This window comes from Schistocerca nitens, chromosome 2 (assembly GCF_023898315.1).
Source record: "Schistocerca nitens isolate TAMUIC-IGC-003100 chromosome 2, iqSchNite1.1, whole genome shotgun sequence".
Taxonomy (NCBI): Eukaryota; Metazoa; Arthropoda; class Insecta; order Orthoptera; family Acrididae; genus Schistocerca; species Schistocerca nitens.
In genome coordinates, this window is record NC_064615.1 from 967,200,236 (window position 1) to 967,213,493 (window position 13,258).

The following is a 13,258-nucleotide window of genomic DNA, read 5'->3' on the forward strand; positions in this document are numbered from 1 at the left end:
GCGTGGGCTGAGCAAGGCACAAACGCAAAGTTCTTACTGAAATTGGACTAAATTATGAAATTAAACTCCCTTATGGGTGTTTGGTGGTAATCTCACACCTGATCTCAACATCTGGACTTTCTTATTATCAGTTTTGAGACATTCTGATACCTTTGTTAAGATTATCAAAGTCGATAGCTGCGTCTCCACGCCTGTCCAGCGCCGCTACCCAGGAAGAAGTGGACCCTCGAACACCTCGCCTAACCCTTGTTCATTCAAAAGCTGGTGGAGGGGATGGTTCGCCAACCCGACAGAGCCAATACTCGCGCCTTCGCGACCTCTCTGACCTGACTTGCACACTATCTTTGCCAAACTTGTTCGCGTTTGGGGGTTGGTACTATCCTACCACAGAATCACTCTACTCATGCAATGCTACGACCTCTGACCAAAACTTGCTGCTACTTCACATAATATCTCATTCATACAGCCCAATGTCGCACAAGGGAAAGGATGCAACGAAATGCGGCATACACGAAATAAAAATCAATTAATACATAAATAAACGCCGCTTGGTCCATTCTCTTCTGCTTGTTACTCACAGACTTACTACTACAGAGTAAAAACACTCTCGCCATAATTCTCCTGTACCGGAATTTAGTGAGAAAAATATGGAACTGGACAGCAAGTTCAGTTTCAACATACTGTACTGTTTATTTACATGTGCATTCTTTATTTCCTGCAAGGAAACAGGAGGACGAGCCTGATTACTAGGAAGTCGTGATGCCCGTTTTGTTTACTTTACTTGTCCATAAGATGGCTCTGTTGTATCATATTCACATTGTCCCAGGACAGAATGTGCTTTGAATCACAACAGATCCATTCATTACTCAGTGTTGTATGGAGACGTACAGTGCTATACGATGGAGCAGCATCGGTATAATATTCCCTGGTCGATGGATTACAAGCAGACGTCCTATTCCATGGCCTGTGGGGTCACCTGACCTGAATCTCCTTGATTATTTCCTTTTGGGATATCTAAAGTCGTGTATGAGAAATCAGTGGATACGGAGATGGAATTAGTTATCAGATTTCATGTGATTCGAAACACACCAGGAATCTTTGTCAGGGTGCTTCAGAATCTTGTTCGCCGATGTCGCTTGCAATGAGGTTGATGGCCGTTGGTTTCACAACATTTTGTAAGATACAGTACAGGTGATACTTTCATTGTGTCAGTGATGGTATTTGGAGTTAACTAATGTAAATAAAAAAGTACACAATATCTCTTTAAGCTGGCTTCTCCTACCCTAGGTTCCCTATCTAAAATTGTTTATCCTCTACGTCCTGTTAAATTTTTGCACTCTCTTACGGAAACACGCTGTACACAGTATGTTAAGGGTGTAAGTGGAGATACTGTTACTGAAGAGTGAGAACGCTGTACTCAACAACATTACATTAGTATTTACTTCATTTCCAGAATAATAATTATAGTTGCTAGGAACAGCGTGGGTAGCACCCCTCAAGTACATGTGGCAAGATCAAGCTATTAATGCTTATTTGCCCCTGGGTAGCAAGTCAGATGTGAGGTGTGAATCAGTGGACGCAAAATGGTCAATTTATGACAGGTGTACTGCACTTTGTGGTGCAGTTGCGACGTTGCAGAAAACATCAGGTAGTAAATTGTGTGGCGTGTTTGGGGAGGCATAACTGACCCTACGATTTGTCTTAGAACACAGGTTAAAGATAGGCAACCCTAGCACTTGTAGATTTAGATAAAGCTTTTGACAATGTTGAATGGAATACACTCTTCGAAACTTCGAAGGTAGCAGTGATATAGTACAAGGAGTGAAGGTTATTTACAACTTGTTCGGAATTCAGACGGCAGTTACACACTGGAGAGCCAAAGAAACTGATACACCTGCTTAATATCGTGTAGGGCCCCCGCGAGCACGCAGAAGTGCCGCAACACGACGCGGTATGGACTCGACTAATGTCTGAAGTAGGTCTGGAGGGAAGTGACACTATGAACACTGCAGGGTTGTCCGTAAATCCGTGGAGTACGAGGGTGGAGATCTCTCCTGAACAGTACGATGCAAGGCATTCCAGATATGCAAATAATAATCAAGTCTGGGGAATTTGGTGGCCAGCGGAAGTTTTTAAACTTAGAAGAGTGTTCCTGGAGCCACTCTATAGCAGTTCTGGAGTGTGGAGTGTCGCATTGTTCTGCTGGAATTGGCCAAGTCCGGTGGGATGCACCATGGACATGCAGGTCATCAGACAGGATACTTACGTGCGTGTCACCTGTCAGAGTCGTATCTAGACATTTCAGGGGTCCCATATCACTCCAACTGCACACGTCCCACGCCATTACAGAGCCTCCACCAGATTGAACAGTCCCTCGCTGACATGTAGTGTCCATGAATTGATGAGGCTGTCTCCATATCCATACACGTCGACCCGCTCGATACAATTTGAAACGAGACTCGTCCGAAGTGTCGTTGAATGGTTCGCACGCTGACACTTGTTGGTGGCCCAGCATTGAAATCTGCAGCGATTTTCGGAAGGGTTGTACTTCTGTCACGTTGAACGATTCTCTTCAGCCGTAGTTGGTCTCGTTCTTGCAGGATCTTTTTCCAGTCGCAGCGACGTCGGAGATTTGATGTTTTACCGGAGACCTGATGTTCACAGTACACTCGTGAAATGGTCGTAAGGGAAAATCCCCACTCCATCGCTACCTCGGAGATGCTGTGTGCCATCGCTCGTGCGCCGATTATAACGCCACATTCAAACGCACTTAAATCTTGATAACATGCCATTGTAGCAGCAGTAACCTATCTAATAACTGCGCCAGACAGTTTTTGTCTTATATATGCGTTGGCGACCGCAGCGCCGTATTCTGCCTGCTTATTTATGTCTATATTTGGCCGTTTCTTTGGCACTTCAGTGTAATATCCGAAGTATATAACAGGTAAGCAGTGGTTGAGAAGAAAGGTTTTAACCTACCCCTATGTTATTCGATCTGTATACTGAAGAAAGAAAAATTTGGAAAGGGCATTAAAATTCAGAGAGAAGAAATAAAAGTTTGGTGTTTCCGTATGGCACTGTAATTCTGTCAGAAACGGGAGGACTTGGAAGAGCAATTGAATAGTAAAGCATCGTATCCTGGAGCTGGCACCGCAAGCGGCACTTTGAATATCGCCACCAATCTTGCGGCCGCCGACCTATAAATACCGCCATGACGGTGTTTTAAACGGCGGGTACCTGGGCGCCGCTATTATAGACCAAACTACTACTAGTCGCATTGAGATATTGATAGCTAGCTCTACAGAAAACATTCAGTTTACTTAGACTCTTAGACTCTGCTTATAGCTAGCCACGGCTGCCATAAGTTGTCAATAAGCACTCCGTCTTCAGGCCACAAGTGGCCCATCGGGACCATCCGACTGCCGTGTCATCCTCAGTTGAGGATAGGAGGGGCGTGTGGTCAGCACACCGCTCTCCCGGTCGTTATGATAGTTTTCTTTGACCGGAGCCGCTACTATTCGGTCGAGTAGCTCCTCAATTGTCATCACGAGGCTGAGTGCACCCCGAAAAATGGCAACAGCGCATGGCGGCTGGATGGTCACCCATCCAAGTGCCGGCCACGCCCGACAGCGCTTAACTTCGGTGATCTCACGGGAACCGGTGTATCCACTGCGGCAAGGCCGTTGCCATAAGTTGTCAATAGTGTAGCATTTTTTCACTCAGAAGTTGAGTACAGTATATTTATTTAAATGCTTTTATCAATTAATCTTTTGCTTCCAGAATAAAATTTTTAGTCTATAGCGGAGTGTGCGCTGATAAACTTTTGCTTGCTTATCCAGACTGCTACGGCGACAGATCCTTTGGCCCCTTTCAGTCCATTTAACATTAGCGGCGAGGACGTAATATTTGGCTCCTCGGAACATAACGGTTGCCAGCTCACATCGTAACAGATAGTGTCTTTAGAAAAGGTTATAAGATGAACATCAACAAAAGTACAAGGGTAACGGAATGTAGTCAAAGTAAATCAGTTGATGCTGAGAGAACTAGATTGGGAAAGATGTGATTTGATATCTGGACATCAAAATAACAAAGGATGGCCGAAGCAGAGAGGATATAAAATGCAGTCCGGTAATAGCAAGAATACCTCGTCTGAAGAGAAGTAAAATATAATATAAATTTAAGGGGTAGCACGTGTTTTTTGAACATATTTGTATGTAATGTAGTCTTGCACGGAAGTGAAAGGTGGACGATAAGAAATCTAGAGAGACTGCAGAAGCTTTTGAAACGAGGTGCTACAGCCATATGTTGAAGGTTATGTGGACAGACTGTATAACAATGAGATACTGAACCAAATTGGGCAAGAAAGAATTATGTCACAACTTGACTAAAAAGAAGGAAACAGTTCATAGGAGACAGCCTGAGCAATCAAGCAAAATTGCCTTCAAAATTCAGGTGCGTCTTATACTCGAAATTAACATAAAAAATGTCCAGAGTTTGTTTTAAAATTCCCGCCAGTCTCAAGAAAGGTCATATATTCGAAGCCGTGGAAAACCTCTCTCTATCTAACAATATTGGATTCAACTGGCAGTAACAGTGCATCGATGCGACGAACATGAGTTGCAGGGATTCACAAACTTGATAACATTGTCTGCCACCCACCCTGCAATCGAAAACCCAGGACACTGTCTAGCCTACGACGCGTTATTGCGGTCTACGGTTCCAGTGAACTTGAATTGAAAGTGATTTGTGTTATAGGTAACAGTGCCATATCTTTGCTAGTAGCTGGTTTCTTAATGGAAAAAATAAAAGGCATTCACATGATGCGGGCTGTAAATTGAAACTACGAGGGTTGGAACTTTAATAGTGGGAACTATTTATTTACTGCTCGTACAAAATAGGTACGACATCAAAGTTTTACTGACCTTCAAAGTAGTCACCAGCATAGTGTTGCCAGCGATATTGAAGTCATGCGAGTTGTGTTGACAGTTCGAGCGGCGCGGTCTATTGCCCGACGAATTTGTAGCAGTTCAGAAGCGAATGCCATGAAGTGTTTCCTCCAGTTTAGAAATCACGTTGAATTCACGAGGGCTTAAGTCAGGAGAGTGCAGTAGGTGGTATAGCACTTAGTAGCCCCATCAGTCAAACAAATCAGTAACTGTCCGTGCTTGAGCATTGTCCTGCAAAATAATGGTCAGGTCCTGCAGGAAGTGTCATTACTTCTGTCTCTAAGCTAGTCGTAGGTTGTGTTCCAAAAATGAACAGCATAGAGACAGAAGTGATGACATTTTCTGCTGGACCTGACCATCATTACTATCTCTGCACTATCCTACGGCACTTGTTAAGAGAACATTTTGCGTGTTCCCGTATGCTGAAGTTTCTGTGCTAAGATTCTGTCTAATTATTCTCAATGGTCCAACTTTGAGTTAATTTTCATGATCTCTGGAATTAATAAGTTACGAAATGCAACGTATAACGCTAGTCGCGCCTTCAAGCAACCCATTCAGGATAGAGGTTGGTTACCGCTTGTTTGAAACATGCCCCTATCCAAGCTGACACAACTGAACTATCGGAAATGTTATTGATTATTTGCTTCATTTCATTTACGTTTGTTGCTATTCTCTTCTATTATGGAGGTTATATTTGATCTGCATCATCCAATTAATAAAGAGGGGGCTAGGGGTGCTAGGAATTCCCAAAGCAACACGTAATTAGCACGAACGAACTTTTTTTACTGTATCAAACAACATTCTCTCAGAATTTCAACTACATAGACTCAAATCGACAGTATTTCTGAATCGAAACAAGGTAAGCTTTAGTTATATTGAATTAATTATTAAATAAACATCTCTCAATCGGTCTCTCATCCACGAATTACCCTTCGGTTACACTATCAGAAAGACAATAGGGGGAAACGCTCTCAGAACAACACAACATTTCCACGCAATGACGCTCACGAACACAGACGTCGAAAACAGCCGTGTACTACTGATAAAACTAATAGCGTTAGCGTACGTCATCCGAAAGCTCGTTATCAAAGGTGCCTCGAGGTGCATTACTTACGTTTGTTCGTGAGGTGTGTGGGGAAGATTGAATTAATAAGCAAACACATGTTAAAAGGGAAGGCTTTGATTAATATTAATAGCCCGCATCTCGTGGTCGTGCGGTAGCGTTCTCGCTTCCCACGCCCGGGTTCCCGGGTTCGATTCCCGGCGGGGTCAGGGATTTTCTCTGCCTCGTGATGGCTGGGTGTTGTGTGCTGTCCTTAGGTTAGTTAGGTTTAAGTAGTTCTAGGTTCTAGGGGACTGATGACCATAGATGTTAAGTCCCATAGTGCTCAGAGCCATTTGAACCATTAATATTAATAATGAAGAAAATACTTGAACTAATGAAGTGAGCAGACAGAGGACACTAAGCACTTTTGGCGGGAACACTCAGAACTACTATCAATCACGCAAAATCCAAAGCCATTATAATTCTGAAATTGAAATGAAGAGGGGTGACAATAAATGAACAACTATGGGTGCAGGCACCACGTAGGACTTTGTAAACACGTGGCTATCTCTTCCTCACAAAGAAACAAATTAAAAAATACACACAAAATTCACATAAAACCAGTATAAAAATTTTCCAAATTACTTTACATACTCGTTAGGACACTGCGTTATTAGCTGGTTGCCTCGTTCAAGACACCAGCTACTACTAGCTTACACGTTGTTGTTGTTGTGGTCTTCAGTCCTGAGACTGGTTTGATGCAGCTCTCCATGCTACTCTATCCTGTGCAAGCTTCTTCATCTCCCAGTACTTACTGCAACCTACATCCTTCTGAATCTGCTTAGTGTATTGATCTCTTGGTCTCCCTCTACGATTTTTACCCTCCACGCTGCCCTCCAATGCTAAATTTGTGATCCCTTGATGCCTCAAAACATGTCCTACCAACCGATCCCTTCTTCTGGTCAAGTTGTGCCACAAACTTCTCTTCTCCCCAATCCTATTCAATACCTCCTCATTAGTTACGTGATCTACCCACCTTATCTTCAGCATTCTTCTGTAGCACCACATTCCGAAAGCTTCTATTCTCTTCTTGTCTAAACTATTTATCGTCCACGTTTCACTTCCATACATGGCTAGACTCCATACAAATACTTTCAGAAACGACTTACTGACACTTAAATCTATACTAGATGTTAACAAATTTCTCTTCTTCAGAAACGATTTCCTTGCCATTGCCAGTCTACATTTTATATCCTCTCTACTTCGACCATCATGATGTCGTGCGATACGTAACGTCGGCATTTTCTGACAAGTTCATTCCTGAAAACTGATTCGAAATAGCAATTATGGTTCAAAAGTTACAATATTTTTTGTTGTTGTTGCAGGTAACCGAAGATGGCTTTGACCAAGGAGGAATGAATTGAAGTCATTTTGTCGTCTGGGGAAGAGAGTTTCCGTGTCATAGTGGTAGATTTTAACAACCGGCACCCAGAAAGACGTCCATTTACAAATTCCGAGAAACTGTGACTGTGATTGAGAAGGCAGGGAGTGGCCGTCCAAAATGTGGTACTGACGAGACAACCTCAATAATGGTTTTGGCTTACACGTAGGCAGCTCAATGCATCTACCATGAACCACATAACGAGTCAACTGAACACTAATCGAGCAAAATATCTAACCAACAATTCAAGCTGCCTCTAAGAACGCCTGACCCCAGTTGAAACACTCACCAATCCTGATATTCTGGCCGTTACTGCTTTCTTCCGGAAGTCGCGCGGACACGGGGCGCGAACACAAGCTACAAAGAATGTGCCACGAATTCGTTTAAAAATTAACTAAAAGCATTCTAGCTCGCTTTCTATTATTTTTCCTGAATGTTCGCAACCACTGGCCGTTTTCAAACCTATGTATTTTCAGCAGTTGCTGTGCCACGCCAGAAGTGGCGCAAACCGGTGGCCAACACCCCATTACAAAGTGAAGCACATGGTGAGTCGAAAGTCGCAGTACACCCTGTTAAGTCAAAAATCCTGCACTAAGGTACGGGTAAGGTGGTCTATCGTTTACAGTATGTATCGAATCTGAGCGCCATCTTGAAATCGGCCATCTTGAAACTAACTTCTTTATATATGGAAATGATGTCGTGCGATACGTAACGTCGGCATTTTCTGACAAGTTCATTCCTGAAAACTGATTCGAAGTAGCAATTATGGTTCAAAAGTTACAATACTTTTTTTGTTGTTGCAGGTAACCGAAGATGGCTTTGATCAAGGAGGAATGAATTGAGGTCATTTTGTCGTCTGGGGAAGAGAGTTTCCGTGTCATAGTGGTAGATTTTAACAACCGGCACCCAGAAAGACGTCCATTTACAAATTCCGAGAAACTGTGATTGTGATTGAGAATACACGGAGTGGCCGTCCAAAATGTGGTACTGACGAGACAACCTCAATAATGGTTTTGGCGTCCTTCGTGAAGAGCCCACACCATAGCACACGACGTTTGTCCGCAGTATGTGGAGTCAGACAGTCATCGATCGTACGAATCCTTCATGCTGATCATTTGAATCAATTCAAGATTCAGCTACTCCAACGCCTAGCAGAAGATAATCCACAAATACGTATGCAGTTTTGCACGTGAACCTTAGAGCAAATACAAGAAAACCCCTCTTTTGCACGAGGTATCTAGTTCAGTGATGAGGAAAACATTCTTGTCAGTGGTAAAGTTAACAGTCACAATCTTCAGTGGCCAGAATCCACACTGGGTGGAACCTTCTAAGATTGTTGGTGACAAAGGTTATGAAGTTGTGTGGAATATGGGGTACCCATGTAACTGGGCCCATTTTCATTGACCAGAACTTAATGCTCAACGCTGCCTGCAAATGCTGCAAGAAGTGTTGTTCTCCTTTATTCTGAATGAAGATGGCAGCTTTCCCTCTTATTTTCAACAGGATGGGGCTCCACCACACCACGGAGCAGTTGTTCCTCAGTGGTTACATGGTCAATTCCCGGTCATTGGATTGGCCGACGTGGTTCTGTGTATTGGCCACTCAGATCACCTGATCTCACACCATATGACTTTCATGAGTGGGATCATTTTAAGCAACTCGTATGTGCGGAGAATATAAGATACAGACACCATGTCGAGCAACGCATTGAAGCAACGTGTGCCAGCATTTCTGCGGAAATCCTTCTGCTAATGCAAGACAACTGGATTCGGCGCCTTCAAATGTGCGTTGACCGAGAGGCAGACCATATTGACCACATTAAATGACTGTCCTTTACGGAGAATAGTCCAGCCTGTAACTCCCACAAAATGTGTAGTAACTTTTGAACCGTAACTGCTACTTTGAATCTTTTTACAGGAATGAACTTGTCAGAAAATGCTGATGTTACGTGATATATCACACGACCCCTATCCCTTTAAAAAAACTGACTTAGATTCGAGATGGCCGACTTCAAGATGGCCCCCATGTTCGGTACATGCTGTACAAGATAGACCACCTCACCCATACGTTACTGGAATATTCAGGTTTTCCCATTCCTGCAAGGTTTTTGACATAACAGGGTGTGCTGCGACTATTGACTACGCTGTAATTCAAAATTTACCTCCATTCCATAAAATTATGTTAGCAAGGAAATCTCTTCACATGCTTGCGTAAATACCAACATTTAACACTCTGAAGCTCATCCTGCAACACTGATGGTCAGCACTGGTACAAAGACGCTTAGAACCACCACTCACTCACCATCTCATACATCCAAAATAACAATAATTATATCTACATTTGACACTTCGCTAACTAAATCAACCCTGAATAACACATAGCGAGTCCTATCCACAACGATGTAACTCATTTTTCAACTTCTTACCACATACCAACCGGTGTTCAACAACAGCACGTCTCTTCACCTCGACCCCACTAGCAATAGTGCCAGAACATGGCTGCTTTCCGGAAACAGCGGTCCCTTATTCAAACCTCTGATCTCTCATTGGCGGTAGGCCAACGTATGCCCTCTGTTCTCTTCCGAATCGATCTCTGTGCGCGACCGCTACGGTCGCAGGTTCGAATCCTGCCTCGGGCATGGGTGTGTGTGATGTCCTTAGGTTAGTTAGCTTTAAGTAGTTCTGAGTTCTAGGGGACTGATGACCTCAGAAGTCCCATAGTGCTCAGAGCCATTTGAACCATTTGATCTCTGTGTTTAGCTTTCTCATGCTATGCTGTGACAAGCCTACTGCTTTCTAGCTATCTTTGTGTTAGTCCTTCACCTACCTGCATCCCATTATATTGTCCTCCCCTGGTAGCTGAGTGGTCAACGCGACGGAATGTCTTACCAAACGGCCCGGGTTCGGTTCCCGGCTGGGTGGGAGATTTTCTCCGCTCAGGTACTGGGTGTTGTGTTGTTCTTATCATCATCATTTCATCCCCATCGACACGCAAGTCGCCAAAGTGGCGTCGACTCGAAAGACTTGCACACGGCGAATGGTCTCCCCGACGGGAGGCCCTAGCCACACGACATTTCCATCCCATTATATTCTCTTACACTCTCGGAGAGGTACAGATAGGACGAGGATGTGTGATTCGAAAGAGTACTTATAAAAAAAAACACACAGAGGTGCACATTTCCATATCCATTCGCCGAGTTTTGTGATTATAAGAGAAGAAACAGCCTTGCCATGTAACAGATTATTGTAAACATTACCTAATTTGCATTTTGATATCATTTGCATATCGACAACAGTAGTGTAGTATTCTACGTACTACCATTTCAATTTCCTCAAATTAAGACCAATGTTTGGTGCTAGTAAATTTTTGGCGATAATTCCCTGTTTACCTGTTCTTCTTTTTATGTCTTCCCTGCTTCGTCTCCCATGTGTTATTTTGCTTCCAAGGTAGCAGAATTCCTTCTCTTCGTCAGCTTCGTGGCCACCGACTTTTATTTTAAGTTTCTCACTCATCTCATTTCTGCTGCTCGTCATTGTTTTCGTCTTCCGTCGATTTCCTCTCAGTCCATACTGTATGCCCGTTAATTGCTATTTACATTCTACAGGTCCTGCAATTGTTCCTATCGCTAAAAGTAGCAATATCTTCGTATGTTGTCATTGATTCTCTTACACCTTGCAGATGAATCCCGCTCTTGAACCTTTGCTTTACTTCTGTCATTTTGTTTTTCGATGTACAAACTGAACAGTAGGGGCAAAAGACTACATTCCTGTCTTCCACACTTTCACTTTTTTGGTCGTCCATTCTCATTTTACCCCTTCTCATTATTGTACATATTGTACATTAACCGTCTATCCCTGCAGCATATAACAGTTCCCCCGAGAATTTAGAACATCTGGCACCCTTTTACATTGGCTATCCCTTTCTCTAGATCCTATGTCATGTACGTATTTACATTTCAAAAACCTTGCCAAAAAAAAACACCTACCGTCGAAAAATTTCCGAGACTGATTTATTTCTGACGCGCAGTAACTACGATTGCACCTTGAAATAAGAACTGTGAACAACAGATGTGCAATCGAGCAGTCATTTGTGTGCAGGCAATGTTAAGTACTGGACGTGCGACTGTAGTGTGTCAACGTTGCATCATAAATCGCAATGGGACAACGAACTGAACGTATCTAAATCAAGGGCTCAATACATTCTCCAGAATGTTTTGAAGAGGAGGAAAGTGTGTGCAATGTCTGTCCCAAATATTTCGTCTCCGGAACAAAAAACAACATGTGGTCGCTTGCCGTGACTTGGTTACAACGAAAAACTCTGCCAGTTTATTTTTGGAAAAAACGATAACGGATGAAGAGACGGTCGCAGGTTCGAATCCTGCCTCGGGCATGGATGTGTGTGTTGTCCTTAGGTTAGTTAGGTTTAAGTAGTCCTAAGTTCTAGGGGACTTATGACCTCAGCAGTTGAGTCCCATAGTGCTCAGAGCCATTTGAACCATTTTTTTGGATGAAGAGATTTGGTGCTACCAATGCGAACTACAATAAAATGACTAAGTCCAGAACGTGTCTCTGATTGTACGCCAAGACCGAAGAAGGTATGAACGTGATGCGCAAGTCGAACAACAACCCAAACAAGTACTTTTTTGACAGTTTCAGTAGGTTGTGTGAAATGTCTGCGCGTTGTACTCAACTTTTCGGACTGACGGGGGGTGCTGATAAGCAGATACAGAAACAACGTCTATTTCAGACACAGTGAAAAATGTAAACATCAAAGACAGGATCCTGTTAAACTCACAGGTCCGTCACAAAAGAATATAAAAGTGTACCACGCATCGCCTCCATTCGCAAGGTCATTTACTTTCCGTGGACCCGGCGTATTACTCATCTCGTCGCTTTCCTACTTTGAAACCGTCCTTCTAAGAAACGTAAATTTACACTCACATATTTTGTTCCTAAAGAACAGAAAAATATGGAACGGAAAAACATGGTTGAGACGAGGTCACACATGACAAGCAAGATCAACTCTCGCTACAGATAAGGACTGTCGGTGAGTCGCAAGTGGCCTTTGAAGATGACGTCAATAAAATGTGCGGCGAACACGACAGAGACGTTAGCCATATATACACACGATGTAAGAGTGCGCACGAATGCCAATAACGGCAGTACTCGAACGCAGTTTCTGAGAGTTTATTAAATAGAAAAAGTTTATGCTGGGCAGATTACACAACTATTCCGCTGCCTCACGCGTACAAGGCGTTTGAAAGTGATTCATCTGATTTCATAAGTGTATATTGTGTTTAAAAAAAGGTGTAAATATCTGCAGAGATATGGCCCCGTTTTACTTGTAACGAGTAACGTGTACTATTCGTTGGTGTAGGCTACCTTACTATTGCAGGTCATTGCGCATGTTGAAATGGTTGTAATTTGCAGGACTCTGATGATGGCGCTAATATCAGGCATGGCAATACAATGTCCTGCTACATCAGTCAGCTGACGCTGTGCTGCCCATACACTCCGTAAGCAGAACAAGACTAGCGATTCAGTGCAGTTTCAATAAACTGTACTATACAGGTCGTTTTTTTCCAACGTGTACAAACTCTAGGGACTGATCGATGAGAAGATACAGAACAAAAAAGGTCTACTGAACTTATGACCGGAAATGCATTCATTTATTCAATCATACTTTGTCATAGAGAATGCGGTCTAATACGCGCTGTACCACACAGCCACAGTTACAGTATGCATGGCTTCCTCCTAGACTCCTAGAGAGTGGTACTGTTCCGCATACGTCATGCCCCAGCGCCCTCTCCTGCCGTAGTAATTGGTA

At 43.2% G+C, this 13,258-nt stretch overlaps 1 pseudogene; it reads right to left on the bottom strand.

Annotated features, from left to right (window-relative positions):
- Nucleotides 1–3,571: 3,571 nt before the first annotated feature.
- On the bottom strand, nucleotides 3,572–3,688 carry LOC126237915 (5S ribosomal RNA; annotated as a pseudogene).
- Nucleotides 3,689–13,258: the final 9,570 nt, after the last annotated feature.